This window comes from Acinonyx jubatus, chromosome D1 (assembly GCF_027475565.1).
Source record: "Acinonyx jubatus isolate Ajub_Pintada_27869175 chromosome D1, VMU_Ajub_asm_v1.0, whole genome shotgun sequence".
NCBI lineage: Eukaryota > Metazoa > Chordata > Mammalia > Carnivora > Felidae > Acinonyx > Acinonyx jubatus.
This window is the reverse complement of record NC_069390.1, coordinates 94,789,631-94,799,956: the sequence shown is the minus strand read 5'-3', so window position 1 is coordinate 94,799,956 and position 10,326 is coordinate 94,789,631.

The window sequence follows — 10,326 nt, the reverse complement described above, 5'->3', positions numbered from 1 at the left end:
GTGAGTCCTAACTGAGATGTGCTATAGGTAAAAATACACCATGGGTTTTGAAGACTTGGCATACAGAGGGATAGAAAATGCCTCACGAATAAAATATTTTGCATATGTTGAGTTAAATACAACACACTCTTAGGATTAGTTTCACCTGTTTCCTTGTAGTGTTTGTAATGTGACTACTCCAAAAATAAAATTACGTATTTACATTGGACAACACTGCCCTAGGAAAAAAAAAAGCTTAAGAACAAAGACCCAATCTGTACTTTTAACCGTAAATATATATCCACGTTTATACCCATAGCTAATATATAATACATGCTCAAAAAAAAAAAAAAAAAGGCACGAATTCATGCGTTTAAAAAAAAAAAAGTACAGTCTCTAGATTGGTAGATAGTGGAAATGTTGGATCTTTTCTTCCATCAAGGCAATTGACAAAAGCTATCATTTGTATATAATAAATTGAAAGTCAGTTGAAGAGCCATTTCCCAAGGAAATTGATTTAAAGTCACTGGGATAAACTATTTTGAGAAAGAAAAAGGAAAAGCAAGTTTATATTATGGGATCTCACTGAAGCTAGATCACCATGTATTCTAAATGCTGTATTATTTTGGGGCGCCTGGGTGGCTCAGTCGGTTGAGCGTCCGACTTCGGCTCAGGTCATGATCTCACGGTTCGTGGGTTCGAGCCCCACGTCGGGCTCTGTGCTGACAGCTCAGAGCCTGAAGCCTGTTTCGGATTCTGTGTCTCTCTCTCTGCCCCTCCCCTACTCGTGCTCTGTCTCTCTCTGTCTCAAAAATAAACAAACATTAAAAAAAAATTAAAAAAAAAATAAATGCTGTATTATTTTATATACCACTAAGGGGGAAAAAAAACTGTACTAAATAGGTCACCATGCCTGGTGATTTCCTCTGTTAGGATACCTTCCCATCCTCGGGTCCTCATGAAAATTGTTTTCTGACAAGCTGCCCAATCGGTTCACCAAATCTGCTGAGGTACATCATCAGCTAGCTTAAGAGACCAACTACGTCAGGCCCCTTGGGACATTTATACTGTCTCAAGTCAAGCTCAAGGTTGCCAAACCCCCATGTGTGATGTCATGATTCGAATTGCTCCCCCTACCTGAAAAAGATACGCCGAAGTCCCAGTCCGCAAGACCTCAGAACGTGACCTTATTTGGAAACAGGGTTGTCACAGACGTAACTGGTTCGGATGGAGTCCTTTTGGAGTAGGGTGGGCCCCGATCCAATAGAACTGGTATTGATATAGGAAGAAGGAACGTGGATACAAACGTGTGCCTTTCATAAGACAGTGTGAAGACACACAGGGAGAATGCCACGTGCTAACAAAGGCAGAGGTGTAGCCACAAGCCAGGGAACACTTGGGGCTACCAGAATCTGGAAGAGGCAAGGAAGGACCCTCCTTGAGAGGCTTCAGAGGGTACCTGACCCTGCCAACACTTTGATTTTGGACTTCTATTCTCAGAACTGTGAAACTGTACGTTTCTGTTGCCTGTGAACCACCCAGTTTACAGTGCTTTGCTCTGGCAGCTCCAGGAAATGAATATGGATGCCACATGACGCCCTTGGCCGTCCCTCCGGGCACCTGAAGGAAGAAGGGGAACCACAGTGCGACTCTGCCACGAAACTTTGCATCAGATGTGAGACCTTTGGACCCTACAGCTGGATTATTTATCCCCAGAGCCGCGGTTGTAGGCTAGATGAAGAGAAAAAAAAAAAATAGTGAGATGATGCGGTGTCGATCACGTTCCAAGATCATACACGCTCGCTGTCAAACGTACACTTGCTGTTAAGCTCTTTCTCTAGCAGTGGCGCTGACCCATACATCCCTCCCCACCTTGTGAAACAGGTAAGAAGATAAACTGTTGCCTCAAGACTGAGCAAAATGAAGGTACCTACAGGGGAAGCGAAGCTATCACCATGGCTTGAATTAATAGATTATACTATGTCCTGGGCACCTGAGGGGCTCAGTTCAGCATCCAATTCTTGGTCTCGGCTCAGGTGGTGATGTCACATCACAATCTCTCGGTTCATGAGTTCAAGCCCTGCATCGGGGCTCTGCGCCTGCTTGGGATTCTGTCTCTCCTCTCTGCCCCTCACCTGCTTGTGCCCTCTCTCCTTCTGTCAGAGTAAATACACTTAAAAAAAAAAAAAAGAAAAGATAGATTGTACCATGTCCTAACTCCTAAAAGTCTGAAAAGTTAGAATTCCCCGTTGCAAGTTTAGAAACCATCTCAGGTTGGTTTAAGACAAACACACTTTTGAGCCTGGGTGGCTCAGTTGGTGAAGCATCTGCTTTCAGCTCAGGTCATGATCTCGTAGTCCGTGAGTTCAAGCCCTGCATCGGGCTCTGCGCTGACAGCTCGGAGCCCGGAGCCTGCTTCGGATTCTGGGTCTCCCTCTCTCTGCCCCTCCCCTGCTCACACTCTGTCTCTCTTTCTCAAAAATAAGTAGACTTTAAAAAAAAAAATTAAGACAAAAATACTTTTATGACTTAAAAAACAAACAAAAAAAACTGGGTATGTCCAGAGTCAAGAGCCAGAGGAAGGGGACCGAAAGCAGAGATGGGAAAGCCATTGCATTTGCTCTCTACCTTTGTCTCTGCTCTCCTCTCTGCAACTAATTGGTTTGCTTTTTTTTTTTTTCTATTCGAAGAGCAGCTCTCCTGGGGCATCAATCTACTTGGTGGAAATCACTCCCAAGTTTACATGGTGCAGGTCCAGCCACTAACCTTCTCTCAGTCCCAATTTCTAGTTTCTGGAAGGGATTCTGGCTCGGCTTCAGTCAAGAGCCCACTTCTGCACAGTCAGAGGTAGTAGGGGTGGGGTGAGGCAAGGAGCGAGCACCAGCTCAAAGCTGGAATGCGGCTGCCAAGGGCCAGCCTGGGGCTGTAAATGTCAGTGTCAGGGAAGACGGGCTAGTGGGACAAACAACCCTAAAGGTGACTTCTGTGATGCTTTAAGAAGCTTCTCTAACAAGCCACATGGACACAATGGTAACGTCAAGAGAAAACTGGAAATAGACCAGATAATCAGCTCCTTCCTTGTTCTCAGTAGGACTCAGAGATGGGATTAGGGGACAAATCCCAGTGATTGACACAACACCAAGAGTTTCCCCTCCTCTGGCTGCTATTTGTCTCAGTATAAATTCTCTGGCAGGAGATTCCTCAGTCCTTTAAGCAAATAAGCTCCGTCAACACCAATACGCCAAAGTGCAAAGAGAATAAAGTTCATCTAGAACACAGAGTGTGGGCTCTATATCCAGAGCTGATGTAGGAGTCGGGTTAAAGACAGGACATGGTTCTTTTAGAGGATACTTTTCTTAAGAGGATGGGTTAATTGCCAAATTCCTTCTCCCCACTTCCTTCTAGAGAATACAGTGTCGGGTGTAGGGACACAAGTTATTGTATGGAATGTTCTGGGTTCAAATCCTTTTCCTACATTACCACTAGGCTTGGGCAATGACAAATACTGTATGGTGTCACTTATATATGGAACCCTAAAAAAAAAAAAAAAAAAAGAGCCTATAGAAAAGGAGAAGAATGGCCATTGCCAGAGGCTGGGGGATTTCCCTGGGAGATATTGGTTAAAGGGTACAAACTTTTAGTTATAAGGTGATTGAGTCCTGTAAATCGAACATACACATGGTGACCATAGGTAGTAATACTGTATTGTATACCTGAAATTTACAAAGAGAGTAGATCTTTTAAAACATTTTTTTAATGTTAATTTAGTTTTTGAAAGAGATTGAGAGACAGAGTGTGAGCAGGGGAGGGGCAGAAAGAGAGGGAGACACAGAATCCGAAGCAGGCTCCAGGCTCCGAGCTGTCAGCACAGAGCCCAAAGCGGGGCTCGAACTCACCAACTGTGAGATCATACCCTGAGCCCAAGTCGGACGCTTAACTGACTGAACCACCCAGGTGCCCCATGGAGAGAGAGTAGATCTTGTCCCACTGCCCCTGCTAAAAAAGAGACAATTATTTGAGGTGATGGATGTGTTAATTAACTTGATTGTGGCAATCATTTCACAATGTATATGTCTATCAAATCATCTCGTTGTATACTTTAAATACGTACGATTTTATTTGTCAATCACACGTTAAAAAACTGAAATTAAAAAACAAAAAGACTCAAGCATGTTACTTAACCTTTCTAGACCATAGGTGTGGTTGTAACAGTACCTTCCTCACAGAACTATAAGAAGTAAATGAGATCACCCACGACAAGTGCTTAGCATGGCATCTGACTATTCTTTGACAGCTGTTATGTTACAGCCATTTTTGACGTACTACCTTTTACTAAGAAAAGAGCCTACCACCCTTTCCTTGTGTGACTTTGTTTTCCACAGTGGAGAAGATAACCCTAACACAGATTGTGAAATCTCAGGTGCCGTTTTGTTTTAAACAGAAGATCCCCACCTCCCCCCACCCCCCGCCCCCCACACCCAACATTAGAATTAGGGGAAAACCACCAGCCTTCCCATAAAACTGTAAATACCACACAGCGTGTGACTTTGGCCTCTCTACAGCTGAGCTGGGTATACGGGGTTACGGAAGAAGTTTAGGATGCTTGGGGGAAAAAACAAAGGAAAACAAAATATTATTAGCACTCTAGTAAATCAATCACAGATGGCCTTCAAAAATTAACCCAGAAGCAGAATGCTCATTTTCAGAAAGCACCTGCCTTCTTGAAATGATCTGGAAAAACCCCAAGAACATCTCCCATGTAAGTGATCCAATATTCACCACTTCAGCTGGAAATGTGGGGGGAAAAAAATCTTTGTTCTTTGTTCTTTCAGCCTTTGTTGCTCCCCCCCCCCCACCCCCTGTCAACAGTAGATAGAGGAAAAGCACATAATGATTCTACCAGATATGGATAAGGGGACCCACCTCCCACCCTGGGAAAGGGGCTGGCCCACTCAGGGCTGAACATTTCTGCAAGCAGGTTGCAAAAGGGAGGCTGTCTCCCCGGGTCCAGGCCATGACTACTGTCTAGAGGGCACAGAATTGCCTTCCCTCCCCTGCCTCCATAACCAGCGGGCCCTTTTCACTGAAGAGTTGTTTATTGTGTAATTGATGAAAGGTAATGGCCCTTGCAGATAATTTACCAGGGAGCCCCAAATTTAAACTCATGCCGCTGATTAAGGTGGACATTCCCTCCCCTCCTCTTGGTCACGCAGCTCTCTAAAACATTAAAAAAATTTTTTTTTTTAAATGTCATTCACTTTTAAGAGACAGAGAGAGACAGAGTGCAAGTGCAAGGGGGACAGAGAGAGAGGGAGACACAGAATCCGAAGCAGGCTCCAGGCTCTGAGCTGTCAGCCCACAGAGCCCCATGTGGGGTTTGAACTCGCGAACTGTGAGATCGTGACCTGAGCTGAAGTCGGGCACTTAACCACCACCCAGGCGCCCCTCTAAAACGTTTTTAAAGCTCATAGGGCCTCCAAGAGTATCCTGGGTTATTAGTCCCCAGCATCAGCACCCTTTTCTCTCAACTAAGATTCCTACAAAAAGCACAAAAAGGCCTACCTAATTTTTCCCTTTAAGCCTATTACCTGCTTCCTCTTTGGGGAAAAATAGCTCAGCCAAAGGTTCCTGGCTGGTTGACCAGAGCCCCGAGCTGTGTGTCTGCTCAAAACTTCCAGTACATGGTTAAAAACCATTGCTAATGCTTCATGGAAATAAATATTTCAAAACCCCTTGCTTTCTGGCCTGCCAGATGGCTGTATTTCACACTTTCGACTGTGTCAGACTCCAAAAAACTTAGCAACTCAAATTTTTGTGGTGGGGTTTATGATCCTGGAATAGGGGTTGGGTGCTGCATGGGTAATATAGTATAGGAAGGCTTTTTCTAACTTAAAAAAACATTTTTTTTTTTTTAATGGAATGAGTTCCACTTATTTCACTCCAGTGGCACAGCCCCATGGTGGGAATATCGTTCGTGGGCCATTCCAGCTAGGCAACACAGCCGGCAAAAGTTCTTCTCATATTTGTATCTACTTTTGCACCCCCTCCACCTTCACCTCAAATCCTGTGTCAGGTTCGTTACCCTTATCTGTCTTGGCTCCCTGCACGGACAGTCTCAGGGAACACCGGTCTTTAAGATGGGTCCACACACTGAGAATTCCTTGCACATTGGACACAGACACACGCAGGAGCCCAAGTAGGACTGAGCCAGAGTCCTATGAATCTTTTTAGATTCAAGGTGTCTCAGTCTGTTATAATAGAATCTCACAGACGAAGTGGCTTCTTAACAACGAAATTCATTTCTCACAGTGCTGGAGGCTGGAAGTCCGAGGTCAAGGCAGATTCAGCGTCTGGTGAGAGCCCACGTCCCGGTTCATAGAGGGCCGTCTTCTCACTGTATCCTCACACGGCAACTGGGCTGAGAGAGCTCTCTGGGCCTCTTTTATAAGGGAACTAATCCCATTCTCGACCTGTTCCCATGACAGAATCACCTGCAGAGGACATGCTTCCTAATACTTTCACATGGGGGGTTAGGCTTTCAACATATGAATAAACATTCAGTCCACTGCAATGATCTTGATTTTTCTTCGTTCCATTCTGACTGTTTTTCAGGCCTTAGGCTAAAAAGATACCAGGGTAGTCCACCTTGTGTTTGTTCCTGCTAGTAGTACTATTATTATCATATAACGAATACATTTATTAAAGAAAAATTAGAAAATAAGAATAAATGAAAGAAGCCAAAATTCAAAACATATATATGTGTGTGTATGTATTATGCGCAGAGTCTTATAATACAGAGAAAAGCACTACTAACATTTTAAAAAGTTTTTTAATATTTATTTACTGTTGAGAGAGAGAGAGAGCACAGCTGTGTGTATAGGTGGGGGAGGGGCAGAGAGAGAGGGAGACACAGAATCCGAAGCAGGCTCCAGGCTCTGAGCCCTCAGCACAGAGCCCGATGCGGGGCTCAAACTCACGGGCTCCAACGCACGAACTGCGAGATCATGACCTGAGCCATGAGCCCAAGTCGGACGCTTAACCCACGGAGCCACCCAGGAGGCCCAGCACTACTAACGTTTTAGTATACATTCTTTTATAATTTGTCTGCATGTAACTACATCCCATATGTAAGTACTCCTATTTTGTGCCATCAGGTACACCGTATACTGTTTCGAAACTTTCTCATTTAACAATATGTTGAGAACATCTTTCCAAGGCCATATAAACCCTTCTGCACCCGCGTGCACACGGCATCGGGATCGCTTGCAAATAGAAAGTGCTCCTTCCACTAGTATGCCCACAGATTTCAAGACGTTCAGGGTCGGGGATGAGTTTAACCACCTAATGAGAGCAGGAGGATGACCTTTTCCTCTGACTCCCGCAGATGCTCCGAGTCTCAGCTCTGCCTGCTCTAGGTGGAAGGAGGGGCTAGAAGAGCCCATTCGGGGCAGTGTGAGAAGGGGCGGCGGTCAGGTACCCTGTGTCCAAGGGAAGACAGAAGATCACCTCGAAAGCTCTGGGAGCATCAGCTACGGGAGTGTTCCAAATGCAGAGGTCCTTGCTCTCACCTAGCCACGGATGAAGCCCGATGTTCAGCATAGAAACATAAATCAGTGGCGCTATGGCTGCTGCCTCCTTCCCTAATTAGCATGAGAAATGTCATGTCCTTGGCAGCCCCCCCCCTCCCCCCCCCCCCCCCCCCCCCCCGCCTCACTCTCAGTCCAGGAAGCCAGTGGAGAGAGTTTTAGCAGCTGGGAGCCTCCTGCATCCTTGCCAACCAGCCTTTCCCCGGGCCCGAGAGGACTGACACCATTCCTCTTGTCCTCTCCCAACAAGCCTGGCAGGAAAGCTGCCCTCCAGAAGTCAGCACCTCCCAACAGCCCCCTGTGGGGTGACTCCTCACCTTCCAGGGGGCCCCAAATGGCCAGGGACCATGGTAGTCTCAGGGCACCAAGTCCCCTAGAGCTCTGGTGGCCAGCAGGAGCTGCCTGTGCACAGAAACTGTGATGTATGTGGAAAATTGTTCTTTACAAATTGGTTTTTTTAAAGAAGTTATTGAAACTAGGAGCGCCCGGGTGGCTCCGTCAGTTGAGCGTCCGACTTTGGCTCAGGTCATGATCTCCCCGGCGTTGGGCTCCCTGCTGTCAGCACAGAGCCCGCTCCAGATTCTCTGTCCCCCACTCTCTCGGCCCCTCTCCCACTCATGCTCTCTCTGTCTCAAAAATAAAGAAAAAAGAAAAAGAAAGAAAGGAAAAAAAAGAAGTATGGACGCCTGGGTGATTAAGCATCTCACTCTTGACTGCGGCTCAGGTCATGATCTTGCGGTTCGTGAGTTCTAGCCCCACATCAGGCCCTGTGCTGACAGTGAGAAGCCTGCTTGGGATTCTCTCTCTCCTCTTTCTGTCCCACTCCCCCCCGCAAAAGAAATAAATAAACTTTAAAAAAAAAAGATATTGAACCTCTCCCTTTGTCCACAAGTTCAGTTCTTCATGAGTTTTTACCTAAATGAAGCTGGTTGTGGCTGATGCACTTTCATCTGTCCTACATGCCCTCAGTTTCGTCTTCTTTTGATAATTGCACCAGCTTTCCTTTTAGGGAAGTGTCCTTCTCCCAGTCCACAGGGGTGGGCACGTCACTAAGGCCTGGACAATCATGGCGCCCAATGTACCTGTCCACAGGGAGACTCTGTTCCGTGTGGAGCCAACCAAAGTGCTTCCGTGAAATTTGACGTAAGGATTCTGGGAGGAATAGAGTCTCTTTCACTTCTGCAACAAGATACAGTCTTGAGATTTCCAGCAACCATCATTCCCACCATGTGGACATGGTCTGTCTATAGCGTGACAGAACGTGACACACAAAGAAAAGAGAAAACTGGCAGAGTCCAGAGATGGAGAGAGAGATCTGATGGCCTTGTTTGCACTCCTGGATACAGCTGTCCCTGAAGCCTTTACAACCTACTATATGGCTTTCTCCTTCTTTATCTGTATATTCAGCTTACGCTAGCTTAAATTGGGTTTTCGTGAGTGTCAACTGAAGAAATTGACAGATACATCTCTAGATGATGTCCCTGCTTCTAGTCTCTTGCCCCCCTCATTCAACCTGTTCTCCTTGGTGTTACCAGAGGAAACTTTATACAGTATATTATGATGTATAAAACATTTATAAACTACAAACATGGTTATGTCCTTTCCTTATCTAAGAAATATCAGTGACTCCACATGATCTGCAGGATAATTCCAAACTCCCTATCATGGCATGTTAGTCTTCTGAGGTCTGATTGCTGACTACTCCTCAATCCTCACCTCTGATCGTTTCCTCTCATGCCTTCTTTATGCCCCTAAACACTATCATCCCTTCACATCTATCACTTCCTACTCTATACACTTCATATTCTATCGTCACTCTTCATACTCTGGCTTTACAAACATACCGGTCACTTCTTTGGCGTGTCTTGTTTTTTGCTCATGTTTTCCCATGTCCCTACTTCTTGGCTGCCAAGGGAATTCATATCTACCCTCCAAAACTCGGCTCGAGAGATGCTGACTCCTTCCGGTAGAACTGGCCAATTTCTCTTTTGTGTCCTATTACGCCCCGTGCGTGCCTTCATCACAGTGCACGTCCCTCTGTCTCTGCCCTTGCTTATTTAACACGGCAGTCTCGATTACTGGACCCAAGCTTATTGAGGTCAAGGCTGTCAAGGCTTATGTCTTATTTGACTTTGAGCTCCTGGCACTTAGCTCAGTGCCTGGCATACAGTAGGCATACTGAGGATGTTTAATAAATGATCGAACGAATGAATGAATCATGAGTGTACCCTAAGAATGGCATGGCTCTGGGAGGCTATGTCGACAATCCCATTTAAACACATCTGGGACAAGTCAGCCCTACCATTTACACACTTATCTTTTCCTTCGGCATCTCCATTTCCATCCTGACGTTGTGCCGTCCCAATCCGGAGGGCACTAGAAGGGATAACTGATAAAGCAAAATCAAAGTTTATCTCCCACATACTCAAAACATTTTAGAAAAAAGCCACTTACTTGGCTTTTCGTCACTCAACATCATTCTCAGGAGGGCAAAAATGGCACAGAGACAGTCAGTGTCCCCTGATTCTTGGCTCCATGAGGCCCAGGGCCACGCATGGCTCCTTCATGGTGATGGGCCCAGGCACTTAGAAGAGTACTGCGTGGGGGCCCCCAGGTGGCTCAGTTGGTTAAGCGTCCAACTCTTGGTTTTGGCTCAGGTTGTGACTTCGTGGTTCCTGAGTTTGAGCCCGGCATCAGGCTCTGTGTGGACGGTGCGGATCCTGCTTGGGATTCTCTCTCTCTGCCCCTCCTCTGCTCTCAC